The 21,704-nt window shown below is 31.2% G+C and overlaps 1 protein-coding gene across 2 annotated transcripts in view; it reads right to left on the bottom strand.

Moving 5' to 3' along the window:
* The window catches only part of LOC134253917 (sonic hedgehog protein-like), a 67,841-nt gene extending 48,230 nt beyond the window's left edge, over positions 1-19,611 (bottom strand). For both annotated transcript variants that reach the window (XM_062736491.1, XM_062736492.1), the window contains exon 1: positions 19,273-19,611. The gene's annotated coding sequence lies outside the window, so the exon portion shown is untranslated. The remainder of the gene's footprint in view (positions 1-19,272) is intronic.
* Positions 19,612-21,704: the final 2,093 nt, after the last annotated feature.

Consider the following 21,704-nt stretch of genomic DNA (forward strand, 5'->3'; position numbering starts at 1 on the left):
AGTGTGTACATGTCGGTTAAATACTAGAAAAAAGTATAACTTTATGATCTCAAAATAGCTTCAAAGCATATTGTTGAATTCCTACTATATTACATGTGTATTCCCATATTCCTTCTTGTGTATTACATAACAATAATTAATATTGCCCAATTAGGGCCATTGAAAACACAGACACAATTGCTAGAAATGTGAATGTTTTAGGGTGTCTGTTGAATATCACTACTCAAAAGTCTTTCCAAAAAATCATGCAGCTGAAATTACATGTATTTTTAACAATAAATGTTACTCTTCACAAGATAGTCATTTAAAACAGCTTAAGAAAAAAAGAGAGAGAAAAAAAAGAACGAAAAATACATACCGAATAAGATCATAACAGGTCTGAAATCAAAAATTTGTAATGAAGTAAATTCTTATTCTAAAATGAAGTTGAAAAACATGTTTTATGAAATTGGAGAAAACAAAGTAACCCCAAATAGAAATTTTAAAAAAATCGACTCTCTTTTGCTCCAAGCGTAAAAATTAAAATTCCAAAACGTAACTGCACATCTACAGGTATTGGATATCAATTCCAATCATCCTACAAACAATAAAATGGCTACTTTGAAAAAAATTAAGAGTTCTTTTTTTTTTAAATAAAAGAGATCGTTTTCCTTCGTCCATTTAGCTGAAGTTGAAAAGCTGAAAAGATGTTATAAATGTGTTTTATTTGTCATCATTGTTGTTTACATTTATATCTCAGTATACAATTGTAAAATTGTGAAGAGATTAATAAATTCAGTTCAGTTCAGAAAAGAAAATTCTGAAAACCTTCTTGAAAATATACATGACACCTCTAATTACCTTACAAAAATAATTTGACTACCAGTACAATGTATATGTGAACTGTATAAAAACTCTCCTATCATATTCCAAGACATGAACTTACATTATAAGAGGAATTAGAGAAAGAAGAAGGAGTGACAAACAGACTGACAGACCAGGATAAGAATAAATTACCCGAACTTTCTTTTTAAAGTGTAGTTATAAATAAGATTTATCTTATTTATTGCAAATAAACAACCATAAAATAATGATTCTTTTTTATTTAGACGACTTATGTATTAATGTGCAAACTGTCGTTCACAGTATCAAGTTTGTTATATGGTTAATTGTTACCTTTGTGCTCTAAACAATAAAAACACTGGACATAAACAAGAAATATTCCAACACATTCTAGACATGGACAGGATATCTTTAATCATCTTATACAAAATGAAGTGTAAAAGAACTTCTTGTACCCGGAGTAAATTCAGAAGCCCAGCTTTTTACACTAACACTAGGGCCACAGGGTGAAAATTAAAATTCCGAAACTTTATTGCATATTTATAAGACACCACATCATCATTCAAAAGATAATTTGGCTAATGCGTTAAATGCAAGATGAACATTGGAGCCAGATTTTGTTTTAGAGGAAGAACCGTCGTATTTGACTCTTATTTAGCCCTTTGGATGAATATCAATACTCTGAAACCTTATTGCACATCTACAGGACACCAGCATATTCCCAAAGACTGATTTATTTCTGCTTAAACAGATATAATGTTAAGGAGGACAGACATACGGACCAGGATAACGATGATGTTCGCAAAGTTTCAATTAAAAGTGCTGGAAAAAAGAGCATGAATTCAATTTTTCTTTTAATACAGCACATAGAATAAATTGCCTAATAACAGATTCGTTTAAAAATAAAGTAAAAACACCATTATCTCGTTTTCTTTCATAAATTATATGACTAAATATGTATCTCTAGAACAAATAAAGCACGAAAAACACACACAATAAATCATTTGAAATTATTATTCAGTTGTTTTTGTCAAAAACACGCACAAATTTTCTAGCAAATATTAAGCAACAAAGTTTCTTTTTAATTAAGGATAAAGTGATTAAGCTAAAGAAAATTTCGTGATGTCAGTTAATTCATAAGATTTGTGGCTCAAAGTGAAGATAAGGCGATTTGTCGTCAATTATGAAAAGCAGAAAACCCGTGAAATGAGATAAGAAAAATCAAATCTATCTTCGATCACATCTCTCTAGTTAACATAGAACCTAGAACAAAAGCATCAAATGCTACAAGATGTGGGTATACTGATAAAGATCTAATTTTGACACTTTGCACTGAGTAACGGTCCAAGAGTAAAGCTATAAAGAAGATTAGGGATCGATGATAATAGCGGTGATTTGCAGCTGGAAGAATGCTGGGGTATCTAGTTTCTCCTGCACCTGGGGTACTGTGTTTAAGTTTTCTGAATTAAATTTTCACAAACACTGTGAGAATCAAGTAAGGAAATATTGAAACTGTATCCCATGGTGCTTCTGGTGGTAAATCACTCTAATTCAATAGTAAACCGAATAGGGTGTTTATGCTGAATTTGTACAATAATATCATAGGGTAACCACACTTTAAGTCCAACGAGTGGGTTTTCTTTAGGACACATAAACAAAAGTTTTGACATATCTATTATACCACTTGACTAAGTAAACTAGACAAAAAATTATGTATTATTTTCTCTTTGCTATACCAATTCCACAATTTTGAGGTCAGACAAAAGCGTAATAAAAGAACTAAAACAAAGCTTAATATTGCAACCCTTAGTGAAAAAGGCAATATTGGCTTCAAATGAGAGAGAGAGAGAGAGATTTAAATGACGCTTAAAGGTGGTACGTTCGAAATGAGTCAGCTCAAAAAGTACAGGCATACAAAAGGAGGAGCCAGGAGAGAAGAGTCAAGCAGATAAGTATAAATGGACACAAGGCAAACCTAAATCAAGGCAGTTCAATTAGGTGTCCAGTTAAAATGATCTTAAAGATAGAAGGAAATAGATATATAAAAACTCATCCTGACATAAGGACATTTAAAAAATTCCTCAAAACTGTGCATATGTAAACTAATTATCAGAAACATATCTTTGTAAAAGTTAATTAGGTATTGCAATTTTACCTTATTTACATCAGACAGAATAATGAATCTTAGAAATAAAAGTAGTTTATAAAACACATAGAAAATGAGATACATTTATATTGTAGAAACATTTGACTATAAAAAAAGTTCTGATCATTTGTCACAGTTCATCACAGTTCGTCGTTATCACTTTTCTATATCAGAAAGACTATATCTTTCATGAAAAAAATGATTGTTTGCCTTATATTTACATTTTCAAAACTCTCTGCCTTTACTGTAAATGTGATTTATATTTCAAAATGTATGTATTTATCCTTCGTGTAAGGTACTATTAATGGAAGAGCTAATATAACAGCTTCAAGTCAATGTGAGGGTGATTTATGATCTTCCCTTATGACATTACACTTCCTCGGCGTTTAACATTTGTGACGTCAAAATAAAACGCATGTTTTAACCTTTCGGCCCCATTTCGTGTTGATAACATTTATATTTATATATATTAAATTTATGTTATATTTACATTAAAAGTGTATTTTACATATAAAGTGTGGAAATATATGGCATTCAAAACACCATAACACGGAGAGAGGGTCAAAAGTTAAAGCATGCGTTTTATTTTGACGTCATAAATACTTAACGGCGAGAAAGTGCAACGTCATAAGCTAAAATAAAAAATCACGGTCATATTCACTAGAAGCTGTTACATTGCATCTTCCATTAACAGTAGCTTACACGAAGATATCACATGGAATTTGAAATATAAATCAAATTTGCAGTCAAGGAAGAGAATTTAAAAAAATGTAAATATAAGCAATTAATCATTATTTTTTGAAAGATATAGTCTCATATCTGCAACGGTGTCTGCAAACAAATTTTCATAACGCGCTAACGCGCGCTATACTCAATTGTTTGCACACATCGTGGCAGTTATGAGACTAATAATGAATCATTGCTTAATTGAACGCCACAGATTTTATCACTCTTTATATGCAAAATACATGTGTAATGTAAATATAAATAAATATCATTTTGGTTATCATGCTTCTTGTGTCATATCTTCATTTAGTGTAATTCTGTATTGTAGCGAAGTAAGTAGTAAAAGTAAAAAAGGTAAGTTTTCTTTGAATAATCCAAGTAACGATTCCACGTAATTGACAGAAAAAATCCTATTCAAAATATGAATAAAACCCTTAACAAATAAAACGAAAATATGACGTTTTTAAAATTTTGGGAAAGATAAAACACTGTTCAAAGTCAATAGTATTATGTTAAACTGTAGCAGCTGGAATCTATATCAAGTTGTTAGAAAACTGGACCGTTAGAAAATCAGAAGTAGACTTGACATATAATCCACAGACGATGTTAGCAATGATGAAGATAACAGTATGGGTTATCATTAATTAACCAAATATACACGTCACAAAACAGTCAAACGATGACGTAGTTTCTTTACATTTTATAGCACCTGTGATGGCCAAAGTACCTTAAAATCTTGTTTAGAATGACCCCCTCTCCTCAAAATGTTATTTATCAGAATTTTTCTGCAGGATGCCCTTTAATTTACTCTTGAAGAAAATATGGGGAATTTGCCAGGTTTATCCCCAGAATTATAGAGAGGTTAGAATCCTATTCCGTCTGAAACGTTTATCTCTCCATACATTAAGCACTTCTGCATGCTGTTATGACAAGTGCATATCAACAAGTATAGGAATATGATGTGTCTTACTACATGTTTCAATTGTTAGAGTTGAGAAGTTTATTTTATTTAAAATGAATTGACAGCAAGATATTTAAAATGTTGAAAACTTCCTATTTATTACTAAGCTGACTTTAATTTAACAGTTTCAACATAGATTAATTCTTTAAGATGCACAATTTTAACCGTACCTTAAATTTGCAATATATATATATCATGATTTATTTTGAAACCAGAAAGATAATAATACGTTATTTTTTTCTCGCAGTGAATTAAGATGAAAAAGGTGAAATCAACAAACAGAAATCGAACTCTGTAAAGCCCTTCATATAGTACTCATCTGTGACATAAAACACTTGAGTCCAGGAAATTCCAGATGTGGTATCAAGTGCCAAGGAGGAGCAAGCATTCCCTTTCAACCGGTTACATTCGCTGTGAGTCCTGTATGTATTTTTTTTTATATAAAAGACTTAGCAGGCCTCAAATTGTTACTTTATCCCTTTTTATATATTAAATATCACTCTATATTATTTTTATGCTTAAACATACACATCATCAGAATATGCCATGAAATAATGCAACATACACATTAAAATGCAGCCCTATGCAATGAAATCGTTTAAATTCTTTTTCTAGAATGTTTAAAGTGTTTCAAAATCCGAGCAAAATTTAAGTCTCGTATCTACGAGATATTCTTATTTTTTTTTTCCACGGATAAAAAATGTTATATAGTGTCTCACTAATATAACACATGGTTTTGGTATTTCATTTGTGTTTTTCTTAAATTCGCATCTTACACATGGTATATTGGTTACAATATCTCAGTCAAAGAGAATTAACTCTGCTTAAATTCAAAGCATTTAACAAACACAAGATAAACTGTAGAATCACCATAATTTTTTTCAAAAACTTGTCAATAAAATAGTTTAGATGATGGTGTAACCAACTTAGTTTCAATTCACAGGTACATACATGTATCTTTAAAATGCAAATATTTTTTCTCTCGCACGATCACCAACATTCCATTCGATTATTTTTTTAACAATTGACTTTTAACCATAATGGTCGGTTCTCCAAAACACCTCAGTCAAAGGTGCTAACAAATCATTTTTGAGATCCACTTTGAAAAGAAATGGTACACGGGTATTAACTTTTATCGAGTAAATAATTTCTGCTCTCTGCAGAATGTGAAAGATGATTTAATTTATGGATGTTTAACATGCGACCAATTAATTTCAGCTCATTATTGGACGTCTGAATTTCAAAAATTTTCAAACTCCCGTCAATATTCCGGACATAGTTAACAATAATTGTAGGCATATCTTTTACCATATCAACAGGGTACATGTACTTACCTGCTAATTCATCGACATTCATTTTAAATATGCTTACCAGTTTTTCTCGAAACTTCTCATAAGTAGTAGAATCTTAAGATATGTTTAAAAAATAGATTTCACCTGGATATTGAGCATGAATACCACGAAAATTGTCATATTTACATACACCTTACATATTTCAAACCATTTGTCATGCCAGGCTAAGAAATAGAAATATATATAAATGCATCTTATATTTGCATTGTTTCAAATCTTTTTAAGGGTTTGGTCACTGTTTTTCGCTTAAAAATTGAAATTTATTTCAAAGAAAGTTATTTTACTGTTGACTTATTAAACATCGTGTTTTTTTCACACCCATGTATCAAATGAAGATTTATTAACATCAGTATATTACTTTGTGTAGCATATATTTCCCACACTGAATGAATGAATGCTTAAAAAGTTCATCATGGTCTCGAATTTACTAGGAGAAATCTGGTTAAAAAAAAACTTCTTATTTTATTCACTTGATGACATGGATGCTAATGTGTTACACACAAATAGTTATTACGCTGAATCTTTTGTCAATGGTAGTAATAAAACTTTAAATTTCATCAGGTGTTTTAAGATCTTATATCAAAATATGACGAGCTGTGACACTTTATATATCAAGTGTTTTCTTTACAAAAACAAAAATTTCTGTTTTCGACATGTACAATGAATTATGTGGTAATTCAATAAGGTAAGTTTAACTTCAACATTGTTTACATTTTTAAAAATGTTAATAATCTCTACGATAAAATACTTACAGATTTTACAAAAGCTTCAGAGCAACCCCTCTTTCAAAAATTGAATTGAAAATAAATGAACATAAATTCGCAAAAACATAAAAAGTATAATGATTTTATAAGTAAAAAACCGAAACTCGAGAGGGGGGATTCGTTATTGTTTGGAAACAGCTAGCTAGAAAGCATCTAGTCGGTATTTCGAATAGAGAGTATTAAATACCGGATATTCTTGCCACAGAGGTGGTTAAAGCACCTGTTTGGACATGGAAAACATCGTAAATATTAGAGTGGGACATTTTTTGCAGGATTGGCTTACCTACCCTTAGTAAACAGATTTTCCGCGCGGTTTGGACCACCCCTGTCTCATTGAATGATGAATACGTGATAGGTAACGATTCTGACCCGCAGATCTAATGTCGAGCGTTTTGTTTGTATTTGATTGTTGATTTTCAATTTTATACGTAACTGATAACGCAACAATAGATGTCAAGCAAAGTTTCACTGGACCATGAAACATAGTCACGTGAGAAAGTAAAATACCACATAGCTGAAAATGTCCTGTACTTTACCAGGTATACATTTCCATATAATTGATTCCATATTTACTATTTTCACATATTTAAAAACTCTAATGTACGTTTTGGGAAAATGCTCTTCATGTGCACGTTATGTAATTAATTATACTAGTGATACGATTACTGATGCAAACTTTTCCTAATTACTTTCATTAGAAAATGAAACAACACAAGAATCAAGAAGTGAGAACAATATGTGATGGAAAAAAAACTTTTTATTTCTTTCTGTTCATAATTATATTACTCTTCATTATTTGAAGTGACAATTAAGTAATGTATTTGAAACAGTCAGTAAATATATAATATTAAAGGTGCAAGATACTTCGAACATTACACCAGTATTGGTGATTTACTTATTTTCTATTTGGGAATACTGAAATGTCAAAGCGTTAGCTTCTGAAAGAGTTAGTCGCAGAAAGAGGTTTGATATATAACGTTCTTTATATGAATCTACATTTTGAATGATTAATGCAATGCATATAAGTCAAACACCCAATCAAATTATTCGATAATAGTATATATTTTATTTGAAGAACTAATCGGTCAATCATTTGTATTAAAGTATAAAATCATCTTTAAAATGATTCAAAATAGGAACCTTAAGGGCTTCAAAGGCTGTTAAATATTAACATAAAATGCTGGACCTTTGACAGATTGTGATATAAAAGTCAATATGTTGGAGGTCAGCCATCAGTAGAACGTTAACATTGGTTCCACCCATATACCCAAAAGGCAACAAGACAGAGAAATTAAAGCAAACACCCATATACTCAGAGGCAACACACAAGGAAAAGCAAATACCCTTAGAATTGTATATCCAAAGGCATCAAGATAAAGAATCAGGAACAACCAAATCCAAGAACATCAAGAAAACACAAGTTTAACCAAAGACAACACGAGAACAATATAGGAAAAAATGAACACCAACACACTAAAAGGTATCAAGACATAGGAAAAACGATTACCCAGTTAGCTAAAGAGTAAACGAATGGAAACAACAACGAACGAACATCCAAATACCAAAAGGCATCAGTATAGAGGAAGTAAGTCGAAAACACATAAATATATATATATATATATAATTTTTCCTATAAATACATCTCTCTGTGAATTCTTCATACAGGGTAGTAACGTTCCATTTTTTCTAGAATTATCAAATATATATATAAAAAACTTTCTTTCAAATATTCGCCAGGAACGATTGGTTCAATTGCTTAACTTTGCTTAAATTACAAGCCGTTAATTTCATGATCAAAAATAATCAACTGGTACGATGTATCATCAGAAAAATGCATGTTAATGATGACTAATTGACTATTACCAATGATGGGAAGCATAAGCTACTCAAACATATCTGCAGTGTAACTCACTATATATAAAATATACGAAGAAATTGGAAGAGAAAATAACAGATTTTTTCCTGGAGAACCTGGAGTTTACGTGGTTATTCTTCAATTGCCAAAATCCACTAGAAATAGTTTGACATTAAGAGCCTTGTTTACTGATTAAGAGTTAAATTGACATGATAAAGACAAGGTTCATCTGTCAGTATGAAGTAGTAACCACGCCTTTTATCACCTGATAAGACAAGAAGACTTGATGACACTACACTTACACGTTTTACGTGATAACAAATTTGCTGATCAGTTCTGACTAACAAGCATTATGTAAGCTTTGTTTGGGGAGCGAATTGACAATCTCTAAGATCTTTAATGATTCTAAGAAGATGAAATAATTCTTTGTCTTTAACAGTTTAAGCTTTAATCAGATTTTAAAATATACATCATTTTTAAATTGATCGATTGATTGTATATTGTTTAAGGTCCCATTCGATAATTTTCACTCATATAGAGTATTCACCAAATACCGACAAAGAGCTTCAAATTTAGACCTTTACTCAGCCCTCAAGGACATTTAACATTAAGGGCAGTGAGCTACCCAACGCCTGCCGTGACGCGTAACCTCGGGTATAAAGTTTCATTCGGAAGACTGATATTTTACCTTCAAAATGCCGACCGCTATAGACCTAGGTCAGTCTCGGCTGAGGTTCGAACCCAAGACCGTCCAATCATGGAGTGAACTTCTAATGCGTTTACATGATAAAATTGCTAGTTTAGGAGATCAAGCAATAAAAGGTCTTTAATTTGTATGCTTAGGAGCATATCCAAAGTCGATATTTCATTTAGAACAATTTTATTGAATCACTATGTAAAGTTTATAGCTTAACAATATTGTCATTTTATGCAAAAACTTTTCACATATAAATTAATATCATCACATATAAATTACGGAATTTCAATGCATGTTTTTTTGCATGCACTTGAATGTAACCTTTTCGCTTATAAATCACTTTTATAAAATATAGAACATAAAATATTACATAGGAATAACTTTACAAACAAAAATCGAATATAATCACAAATTGCAAGATTTAAATTATGCATTAAAAGTTTATAAATTTAAAAAAGTTTTAAAAATATAAATCATAACTTTAAAAAAAATATCAAAGAAGTTGTAATATATAACTAAAATTATGAAATTTATTGAAGCAGTATCTATACCTTCTGAGTATCGATATCCAATAAAATAAACAAGTAAAAGTTTAAAGAGTACATGAATGGCAATGCTTTGATAACGATGAATCCCGAAATTTACAGGTTTATTCTTATTATTACAAACAAAAAGTCCATGCTTGAATATATCTTATAAAATTCACTAAAATCTGCACAATAAGATCTTTTAAAGGCATTTTCCATATGTATTATTTTCTAAGAGAGTTTGTCTCTCCATATGAAGACTGCAATAGGGCTCTTTGTAACTAAAATTTGACTGAACAGTAAAACTTTTTTTAAAACATGCACCATGAAAAAATATTTGCTTTAAATGAATACTCTAATCAGAATCCAGTAAAGTAATCGACTGTTTCCATTGGTGAATAATTGGTTACAGTGTAAAAAGGTAGGATGCATGTAACGCACTTTTATTCCAATCATTACGTTCTTTTATAAATGTACGTTGATTGACAATTTTCGTTATTACACATCATAGCATCGCATACATGATTGATAAAAAATATTTAAGCAAAAACAAGAAAACTTTTAGAAAAAATGTCATTCTTTGAAAGTATAGGGCCATAATTCAAGTAAGAGTTAATAAGCCTCATTCATCATACTTATTTCCACGACACCTTCCAGTTAATTTCTCAAGTTTTAAAATTCAATTTTCAGTTACTGGTTTGACATTAATTGTATTTGATTCTTTAAACTGGTGTCTCCTCTTACAATACAGTTTGAAATTAAGTATATTATTCTGTTATAGAAAAGCCGGTACCTTCATTTCACGGTTAATGAGAAGTTACTTGAATAAGGAAAGTGGATGATAAAGGCCTTAAGTAATAAGTACTAGAAATGTAACACTTTATGTCAATGCAATGGAAAAGTCCTTGAAAAGGATTTGCTTGGAAACTTTCAAGCTATAGACAACCAGAATTATTAGAACATTTTAGAAGCATGTAACCTGTATCCTTGGTTTGTGTCACTGCAATCTGTATCACATGTGTTCATAAAGGACATATGAAAACAATGTTTAGCAGGTTAAAGTGACATTCATAATTTGAAAGAATGACATATATTCTCAAAGTTTTGTTGTTTTTGCTTAAATATTTTTTATCAATCATGTATGCAATACTTTGATGTGTATTAAAGAAAATTGTCAATCAACAATGATTTGTAAAAGAACGTAATAAGGAAGCAACTCGCAACTTTATACCAAGTAAAAATGAAAAATTGAATATAAATTGGCCTTATGCAACATAAAGAAGGTTCTTAAACATGTTAATATATGCCTTATGTAAATATATATATTATTCACACAAATCTTTTTTGCACAATTAAGATCCTCAAAGTTAGTTTCGTGTTCAATATCAGACAAGTGAAAGAATGTAAGGTTAGAAGGTCAGTAAAAAGGCAGAGAAAAGACACTACTGTATCTTGTCTTTTTCTTGGATTTTGGAAATAAAAAAGCTAGTATAATGCATGTCAATTGATCTCTGGTGTGTAGTGTATACATTTGTTAGATTGTTACCAAGTTTTTGACAACTTATACATGTATTAGAAGCATGATCGACATTTTCAGATTCAGATTACTTTATCTCTTTAAAGTTTTTCCAATTAGTTCCTAGTAACATTTTAATAGTATGGTAGGCATAATATTTTAATTTGATTTAAATGCTTATATGGAAAAATACTTTTTTACATCTAGAGGAAAATAAGATTTACCAAATTTTAAAATCACGACTTGGTAACCTACAAGTATTTACCAATGTAGAATGAAATCTATGGAAATAAAGAACAGAATTTGAGCTCAAAAGTCCATTAAACAGTACAAAATAAGCACGGAACAAACAAGGACCTCCAAACTATCAGAGGTGGGATCATGTACCATGGAGGAGTGAGCATCCCCTGTCAACCTGTCAAATCCCCAATGTGCTCCTTGACAAGTTCGGAAAAAAATAACAACAACAGAAAATCCACGAACAACCCACTGTGTTAATAATAACAATCAGTATGAAAAATAAACCTAACTTTACATATTTAAATATATATGTGAAATGTTTTAGGAGAAAAAAATATTTCTTTTTACATTCTATGCTACAAAGAAATATATGGAGATAACGAACAGCTGTTCAAGCTCAAAAGTACATTAAACAATATAAAATAGGAGCAGAGCAAATACGGACCTCCAAAACATCAGAGGTGAGATCAGGTGCCACAGAAGACTTTTTTCAGTAGGACTTTGAAACATTTTTGACCTTAGTTTATATAAATAAGCAGCTTCATTTTAATTTTAACCAATACTAGTCTTGTTAAAATATTATAAAAGACCTTAATTAAAAGAATATCAATAAAAAAAATGATAAAAAAAGATACACAAAAAAGCTTATGAGTCAAGCCTCGCCCTTGAAATTTTAATACGAAGAAGACAGATTCATAGTTACCTAGTAGATTGACCAGTATGATAGTGTCTCATGTAATTTTTTTGTTTTTACTGCCAAGCGGTAAATTCAAAATTTACAACATGACAGGTAAATCTAAAGGAATTCTTCAAGTCCTACAGCATAATACTCCTTCTACCTGATGTCAATTTGAAAGATGAATTCATACAATTTAAGTTTCAACATCCGCTTCATAATTATGCTAATATACATGTACAGCTTCAAGCGAATTGTTTCAACGTTGAAGGACTTAGTTTCACAATTTTCTTACTTAACTGTTTTTACACACAGTGGTCATGAAACTCGTATAATCAAATTACTCCATTAACCTCAGTCTCCAATAATACACCTTGTAAACAAGCATTCCCACTTTAAAACTAATTGATTTACGTTTCACTGTATTCCATAGTTAATACTCAATATTAATGGATCAGCTCGACTTCCTGTGTATCATTGCTCTCAACAACTGAAAAAACGACTGAATTAGAATTTTAATAATATAAAGACTATGCAAGTTTTTTTTAAAATATCTATATCTTGCAATATAAACGAATAACCAGAAGTTTTCTTGAGACTGAAGCTCTACTGGTTTGTACTTATAGCAAAGGAAGAGAAAAGTACTTAAGCAATTGGGAATTGAAACTTTACAACAGCAATAAATACAACAATGATCCTTGATAAAGTCTCTTTATGTTCTTAGTGTAGTCTACTTGTGTGCCAAGTTATATTGAAACCAGACCAAAACTGTAGGAGGAGTAGCATTTTGAAACAATTTTACAGAAATTTCTATTTTTAGTAACCACGACAACACCGTTCATGGAAATCAGAAACCGATAAATCTAATTATGTATCTTAGTGCAGTCTATTTGTGTGCCAAGTTATATTGAAATCAGACCAAAACTGTAGGAGGAGTAGCATTTTGAAACCATTTTACAGAAATTTCTATTTTTAGTAACCACGACAACACCGTTCAAGGAAATCAAAAACCGATAAATCTAATTATGTATCTTGGTGCAGTCTACTTGTGTGCCAAGTTATATTGAAATCAAACCAAAACTGTAGGAGGAGTAGCATTTTGAAACCATTTTAATGAAATTTCTATTTTTAGTAACCATGACAACACCGTTCATGGAAATTGAAAACCGATACAGAGAATTATGTATCTTAGTGTAATCTACTTGTGTGCCAAGTTATATTGAAATCAGACCAAAACTGTAGGAGGAGTAGCATTTTGAAAGACATTTCACAGAAATTTCTATTTTTAGTTACCACGGCAACACCGTTTATCGAAATTAAAAACCGATATAAATAATTACGTATCTTAGTGTAGTCTACTTGTGTGCCAAGTTATATTGAAATCAGAAAAAAAAGGAGAAGTAGCATTTTGAAAGAATTTCACAGAAATTTCTATTTTTAGTAACCACGGCAACACTGTTTAACGAAATCAAAAAATGCACAGAATTATGTATCTTAACTTGTGTGCCAAGTTATATTGAAATCACACACTGTAGGAGGAGTAGCATTTTGAAACAATTTTACAGAAATTTCTATTTTTAGTAACCACGACAACACCGTTTATCGAAATAAAAATCGATACACAGAATTATGTATCTTAGTGTAGTCTACTTGTGTGCCAAGTTATTCTGAAATCAGAGCAAAACTGTAGGAGGAGTAGGAGCATTTTGAAAGAATTTCACAGCAATTTCTATTTTTAGTAACCACGGCAACATCGTTTATCGAAATCAAAAACCGATGCACAGAGTTATGTATCTTAGTGTAATCTACTTGTTTGCCAAGTTACACAAAACTGTAGGAGGAGTGTAAAAGAAATTTCACAGAAATTTCTATTTTTAGTTACCACGGCAACACCGTTTATCGAAATCAAAAACGATATATAGAATTATGTATCTTAGTTAGTCTACTTGTGTGTCATTATATTGAAATCAGACCAAAATAGGAGAAGTAGCATTTTGAAAGAATTTCACAGAAATTTCTATTTTTATTACCACAGCAACACCGTTTATCGAAATAAAAATCGATACACAGAATTATGTATCTTAGTGTAGTCTACTTGTGTGCCAAGTTATTCTGAAATCAGAGCAAAACTGTAGGAGGAGTAGCATTTTGAAAGAATTTCACAGAAATTTCTATTTTTAGTAACCACGGCAACATCGTTCATCGAAATCAAAAACCGATACACAGAATTATGTATCTTAGTGTAATCTACTTGTTTGCCAAGTTATATTGAATTCAGACCAAAACTGTAGGAGGAGTAGCATTTAAAAGAAATTTCACAGAAATTTCTATTTTTAGTTCCCACGGCAACACCGTTTATCGAAATCAAAAACCGATACACATTTTTACTTGTGTGTCAAATTATATTGAAATCAGACCAAAATAGGAGAAGTAGCATGAAAGAATTTCACAGAAATTTCTATTTTTAGTTACCACAGCAACACCGTTTTTCAAAAACCGATAAAAAATGTATGTATATCTTGTGTGCCAAGTTATATTGAAATAAACTGTAGGAGGAGTAGCATTTTGAAAAATTGTTTACAGACAGACGGACAGACAGACAGACGGACGGACTCATTATAAATTTAGCACTTGCTTATTACAACTTAGATGCCAGTGCTCGGATATGATTCCCAATAGAATGTTTAAAAGTAAGTATCATTTTCTGTTGATTTCAGTATGTATGTAAAGATTAAAAACAATAAGGTTGTTTCTTTTGATTTCCCCGTAATTCGTCATCCATTTAGGATGATAGGCATTAAATGCTACTGAAGTGCTGAAGCCCCTTGTAACCCGTTGGCTCCATTTGAGGAAATGTTGAGACAAGGCAAGTAAAGTTCTAACTGAGAAGCTATAAAATTTATTCTTATAAAATACAACAATGTGAACAATTTACATCAAAGCACAGTCTTAAGCGCTTCTTAAAAACCAAAATGTTGAACAACTGTTAGTTGTTACATGTAATTGCACACCTAGGAAAGAATACAAAGGCCAACAGGCGGTAATACCAGTTTAGAATTTCACTTTATGTCTTAGAGGTTTTTCTCGTCGTTTAAAATGGATGCTTATTAATTTTATTCCAAATTGTGAACATTGTCTAATTATCTGTGAATAAGCCTCTTTTATCTCCCCTTTTTAACATTGATTTAAGGTCATATCACATAACATAACGACTCTGAAATTAGCAATGAAGTTCACTTATATTGTCACAATATGACGATTTTATCTTCCAACGGTAAGACTTTGAGCAACGAAGCAAACAAGGTTTTACGACTGCCGTATACCAAAGGACGAGGGGAAAAGTCACACAATATTTAAAAAAAGTGAGAACCAGAGAACTTGTTAAAAATAACATTCTTTATTTAAAACTCATTAATGTCAATTAAAAATCAGATTCCCATAAATTATGTTTTATTGTATGATATGAGATGTATCTTCAGTCTGATATATAAGGCTATGAATTGCACAAGACATAAAAGCCGAGATTCCTTTCACGACTCTTGAGACATAGGGTTACAATCATGTTATACATAAAGGATGCAGGCACATCAATTTTAATTTTTATGATCGTCTGCAAAACCTGAATACATTAAATGGTACTCATGTAAATTTTGTAAGATGATGAAATATTATCCAGCGCCATTTTTATACCCGTTTTAACCTCTGTAATGTGAAGATTGAGGAATATACAATTTTTTGACAGCTGTGTATATATATTACAGTTGGATGATGACCTTTGAAAAACGGTGAAGAGATTGGAACAAATGACACTCTTCTGGTGAAATGCCCAAGTTCAACTTTTCCAGTATGCAAAGGTTTCGACCCAGAATGACAAAATATTTTGGCTTTCTATTTTGTTTTTGGAATTAATATTTTCTTGCAATAATTAAGTCTTTTAATAATTCACAACAGCAATATTATTTTCAAGATGTCTTTTGAGCGATTTAGACTGGCAACACAAACCTATGTTGAAAAAGAATATATAATGCACTTTGATGGCGTTCGGAATATTTTATACTAGTAAAAAATATCATGTTTATGTTCGTGTGCGGATTTGAAATATCTGGCGATCCGTGTATTAGTAGACATACATTCTTAATGTCACCGCAAATTAATCTCAGATCTAAATAAAAATAATCAAAAATGAAAACAGCAGGGGAAAAAGAAATAAAGTTTGTAAGACAGATGACGATCTAACAGGTCTGAAGGAAAGATAAGGACCCACAGAGGATAAAGAGCCAATTATCCCAATCTCTTCTCTAACTGTAAGAAATAAAAATGCTCGATTTCTAGAAATCGAAAAGAGATTAAAACAAAAAATATAAAGCTGCACCGAGAAGAAGGAAAGAGAACTGCACAAATTACGATAAAAGATTTAACTACATGCAAGTTAGATATACATTTGTTTTTATGTTTTGAAAACGAAAAGGTTGATAGAAGACAAAAAGTTGAAGAATCAAATGCTTGCACTGATAGAGCAACATTACAAAGCCTTGAGCGGAAGATGCTTTAATATCTTGAATAAAAGCGAATTATAACGGTTCATGTGATACATAAATTAGCAAAAGAAAGACTTTGAAATGTGGGAGAAAATTGTTTTAAGATTAATCAAATGCCAAAGGATCTTCTTCTAAAGGTTCCAGGAATTGGTAATATACCCCCTAATTTTCACAGCATTACCAAAACATGCATATTGATGCTCAATTTGACAATGAAAATAGTATAAAATTACTAAACGATGGGAACATGGTATACACATACACAAAATTTACTTACCTGCGATTCCAAAATGAAGTGAATGATGAAACTGGCACAATCTTTTATATGTTTCAAGAACAAAAAATGTACCTTTCCCAAGGGGACAGGTTTTCATATTAATCCATTGATCTACTTTCCTAATAAAATTGCTTGCATATATATGTTAATTCCTAAATTGCTGTGAACAAGTTCTTCTTAAGGCGAAGATGAGCTTTTTTGCTTTGAAAAAAAAAAATAATTTTGCCTTATTTTTTCAATACCTAGTTTTAGACGAGATTTGGCCATGTGCAGAGAGGTGTCAGTGATTGTCGATGCAGTTCTTTATTGTCGTCGGTGGAGCTCGTATGTCTCAGCAATGATAGAGTTTCTTATAAGTATACCCCAGGTTGACATACCTGGTTCGTCTTAACCTCTTCAGCCTCAGAAGGGGAAAGATTGCTAAGGTTTATCATTACGGATCGCCAGACTAAATTACAGGTTAACTTTCACGTTAATTATACAGGGACTAATAGCTGTTGCAACAAAAATGTCCTCGCGCTATTGTATACGTACACTTGTATTGGTGGAAGTGGATTTTTAACGTGGTTAAGAGTAATTTTTAAGTTTAAGAAGAGATTTTTCTCTTTCAAGTTGTTAGTGAAAATTAGAATAATAAAGCATCAAGTATTTTACTGCATTTAATACACAAATACCTGTTGGGTAAAAATATCAAATACTATCAATATTTACTCGAAAAAATTCGCAATGTAATTAACATGCCTTTCCAGAATAAAATATGCCATTCATATTTCCTGTTTATGTGCACAGCAGATAATCGGACAACCATTTTAAACTATAATGGCATGGAAAAATTGATCAACGTGACATTGACAATGAGAGTGCACCATTCACAGAAAGAGCGACCTTGCCAAAAGAAACAAAGACCATGATATTGTCAAGACAACATTTGTTTCTCTGTATAAAACGATGATCTTGACACATAATAAAGGAAGCGAATCTATCAACCCGGGGCAGAACAGCGTTATCTGGCTGGGTTGAAAGGTACTTCAGAAGAAGTCAATGCTCCAATAGTCATTTTAGCACATGGTTCTAAAAGCGTTTAAAAGAATAAACATATTTAGAATGATTATCATATCTTAAATTAGTGCAAAATCTATGGCTTCCAATTTATACAAGAATTAAATTTTATTAATCACATACTAAAAGGAACGAGTAATTCATTCTTCAAATCAAGACTTAAAGAATTGTTGCTTTTATCAATATTTTTCTTGTGAGTTTAAAAAAAATGCAAAAAAAAAAAAAGTCAACTTTTTTTAAACAATAAAGTTCACATCTACATGTACATAGAGAATCAGTCTCTTTAAACAAATTTAGATGTATCTGACACTTGCACCTACAAATCACCACACCGTTATCATATTATCACCTTTAGTTTACTTTTGACTAAGACTTGTATTTTTCAAATGTTTCCCCTTATCAGTTTGAAGACTTGTCATCGTGTGGTGACAACATGCGTCTACACCCTGTCAATGGGCTGAAATTATTAATTTCCACCCACCCCTATCTCATTTTATCTAAAACCTTTAACCATATGCACATAAACGGTGACAATGCAGAAAGATATAAAGCAAAAAGGGACGCAATGTCATCCGAATTAATTCGGGTATCTTGGGATCATGAATGTGGAATTAGGACAGTAGTCATTATCATGTGTGAATAGTAATTTTTGGAATGTTATAATCTCAACACATGTTAACTCATATCGGATTTCGTTTTAAGTGATGATATAAAACCAACACTCAATGTTTGCTCAAGATGTATTATTCTTAAGGTGTAAAAGTATTCTAGGAAAAGTGGATAGACAAATACGTATATTAAAACATCGTATTCAATACTAAAGACATCTGAAGAGGTTGTCTCAGGAATTTTGGAATTTAATCAATATCAAAAATATTACAAAGCCTTCTTCTTTTACATGTTGTAGGTCCATATCATTTTTTTGGTGATACTTTTTTCCAAGATAAGGATGATTAAATTTTTACACAAACACTAAGCTTGCACATGGGACGTAACTTTCGATTTAAAATTTATCTGATTTTTTTAAATATTGTGCAAAGCATGTATTATTTTTGCATTCAAGTTTAGAAACAAGATATCTTTTTTGAGAATAAATAAACGGAAAAAAAATCTTACCTTGAATGATTTGATAAAACTAAATCCCGAATGAATGAAACCAACAAATACATTTATAGAACCCGATAATCACGGTTCCTCTCGTAAAATTCCTTAAATTTAACAGAGGTAAATCCAAAACGCCTCCCAACGGTTGATATTTCACAGTCGTCGCAGAAATAAAATGTAAGTTAAGTGGTTCATAACGCTTACGCAATTTGACGGGTAAAGTCGTAACTTTTATTACTGTCTCTCGCCAATCATCCCCGTGTCATATACACGTATCAGTTACATCTTCATTCTAACCTCAGTTCCCCTTCAGTGTCAGCAAAAAACTCTCAACTTCATCCGAGATGTATCCGGATTTTTTTTTCGAAATATATGCACAGCGCACCTGACAATAGTTAATTATCGTTTATTTTTCATCTTCTTTTAAAGAGGCTCACAAAACATTCATGTGATAAAGATCAAAATCCACAATTGAAAACTTTACGACTTTATTAAAATTTGAAATTTCCACGGCATTGAATTTTTGAACAAAGACAACTTTTTACGGATACACAACTATTCCTGTAATCTAATAAAATCCAGAAAGAATTTTGTAATAAAATTGTTGGTTTTATATGTGGTTATATTATACGTACTCGTAATTGAATGTGAAAACAGGTGTTTACAATGAAGTGTGATAACAACCTCTATTAGACATAAACTGATATATTAAAATTTCGGAAATTGATTTTAATTACGCGTAACCTGTCTTCCTACCTGAAAAAGTTTGGCTGCACCTCTGCTGAGTTGTCTTTGAAAATCGACACGATAGGATTTTTTTTTTACTCGTGTTCACTTTATTATGTTCCAGTTTAAAAGATGTTTCATTTGCTAGATATCAATAGAAGCCTGTAAACTGCATACGAAATGTGCGTACATAGACGTTTAGTGGAACCGAGCAGAACTTAGAAACTTTCATTTATAAGCACTTACTTTAAAATTAATTGGAAAGCTGATTAGTAAAAACAATAAAACATATTTATTCCAAACATCATTATTCGTTAATGTACTGCAGTATATGTCTGCCTACATTTGCCCGCTGGAAACTTCTGCATGTAAGTTGTTAAAAGGGACTTTAAACACATATTCTCTCAAGTTAATTTATGTCATAGGTTGTTTATTGGACACAATCAACATGTTTAATTATTTATGTTAAAAGATTTTAAAAGAAACATACATTTTAGTGGATTAACATGTAGAACACAAGGTATCAATAACGACAATCCTCAGTGTAACGTTCTCGTTTTATTTGGGCAACTTTTTTAAAAAGGAAGGGTAAATAATCTCTTTTTTAATTTCCGATATTTTTCCTTATATCAATCAGATAAATGTAACCAAAAGTCTCTGTCGAGACTGAAGCTCTACTGGTTTTTACTTATAGCAAAGGAAGAAAAAGAAGCAGTTGGGAATTGAAACTTTACAACAGCAATAAATAGAATAATGATCCTTGATTAAGTCTCTTTATGTTCTTAGTGTAGTCTACTTGTGTGCCAAGTTATATAATAATCAGACTAAATCTGTATTTGGGTTAGCATATTGATAGTATTTTACAGAAATTTCTATCTTTAGAAACCAAGGCAATAATGTTCATCGAAATCAAAAAATGATAAATAGAATTGTGTATCTTAGTGTAGTCTACATGTGTGCAAAATTATATTGAAATCAGAACAAAACTGTAGGAGGAGTAGTATTTTGAAAGTATTTCACAGAAAGTTCTATGTTTAGTAAACATGGCAATATCGTTCATAAAAATCGAAAACCGATACACCGAATTGTACTTGTGTGCCAAGTTATATTGAAATGAACAAAACTGTAGTAGCATTTTACAATTTGTGTGCCAAGTTATATTGAAACGGCAACACCGTTCATCAAAACAAAAAACTGTAAAGAGAAGTAGCATTTTGAAACAATTTCACAGAAATTCCTTTTTTATTAGTAACCATGGCAACACCGTTCATCGAAATCAAAAACCGATAAAGAGAATTATGTATCTTAGTGTAGTCTCCTTGTCTGCCAAGTTATATTGAAATCAGACCAAAACTATAGGTGAAGTAGCATCTTGAAACAATTTCACAGAAATTTCTAGTTTTTAGTAACCACGGCCGCACCAATCATCGAAATCAAAAACCGATATACAGAATTATGTATCTTATTGTAGTTTACTTGTGTGCCAAGTTATATATTGAAATCAGACCAAAACTGAAGGAGGAATAGCATTTTGAAAAATTGTTTACAGACAGACAGACGGACAGACAGTTAGACAGACAGACGGACGCCGGACGCATTACTAATGCATAATTAAGCTCTTCTGGTCTCTGACCAGTAGAGCTAAAAAATACAGTATAGTCAGTTTTACTTTATAGGTTTCTGGTCTCATTCTAAATACATGTACTCTTTTACTTTGT

The sequence above is a fragment of the Saccostrea cucullata genome, unplaced genomic scaffold (genome assembly GCF_032062105.1).
Source record: "Saccostrea cucullata isolate Sc308-1 unplaced genomic scaffold, CSIRO_AGI_Scuc_v1 ctg194, whole genome shotgun sequence".
In the NCBI taxonomy this organism is placed as follows: Eukaryota; Metazoa; Mollusca; class Bivalvia; order Ostreida; family Ostreidae; genus Saccostrea; species Saccostrea cuccullata.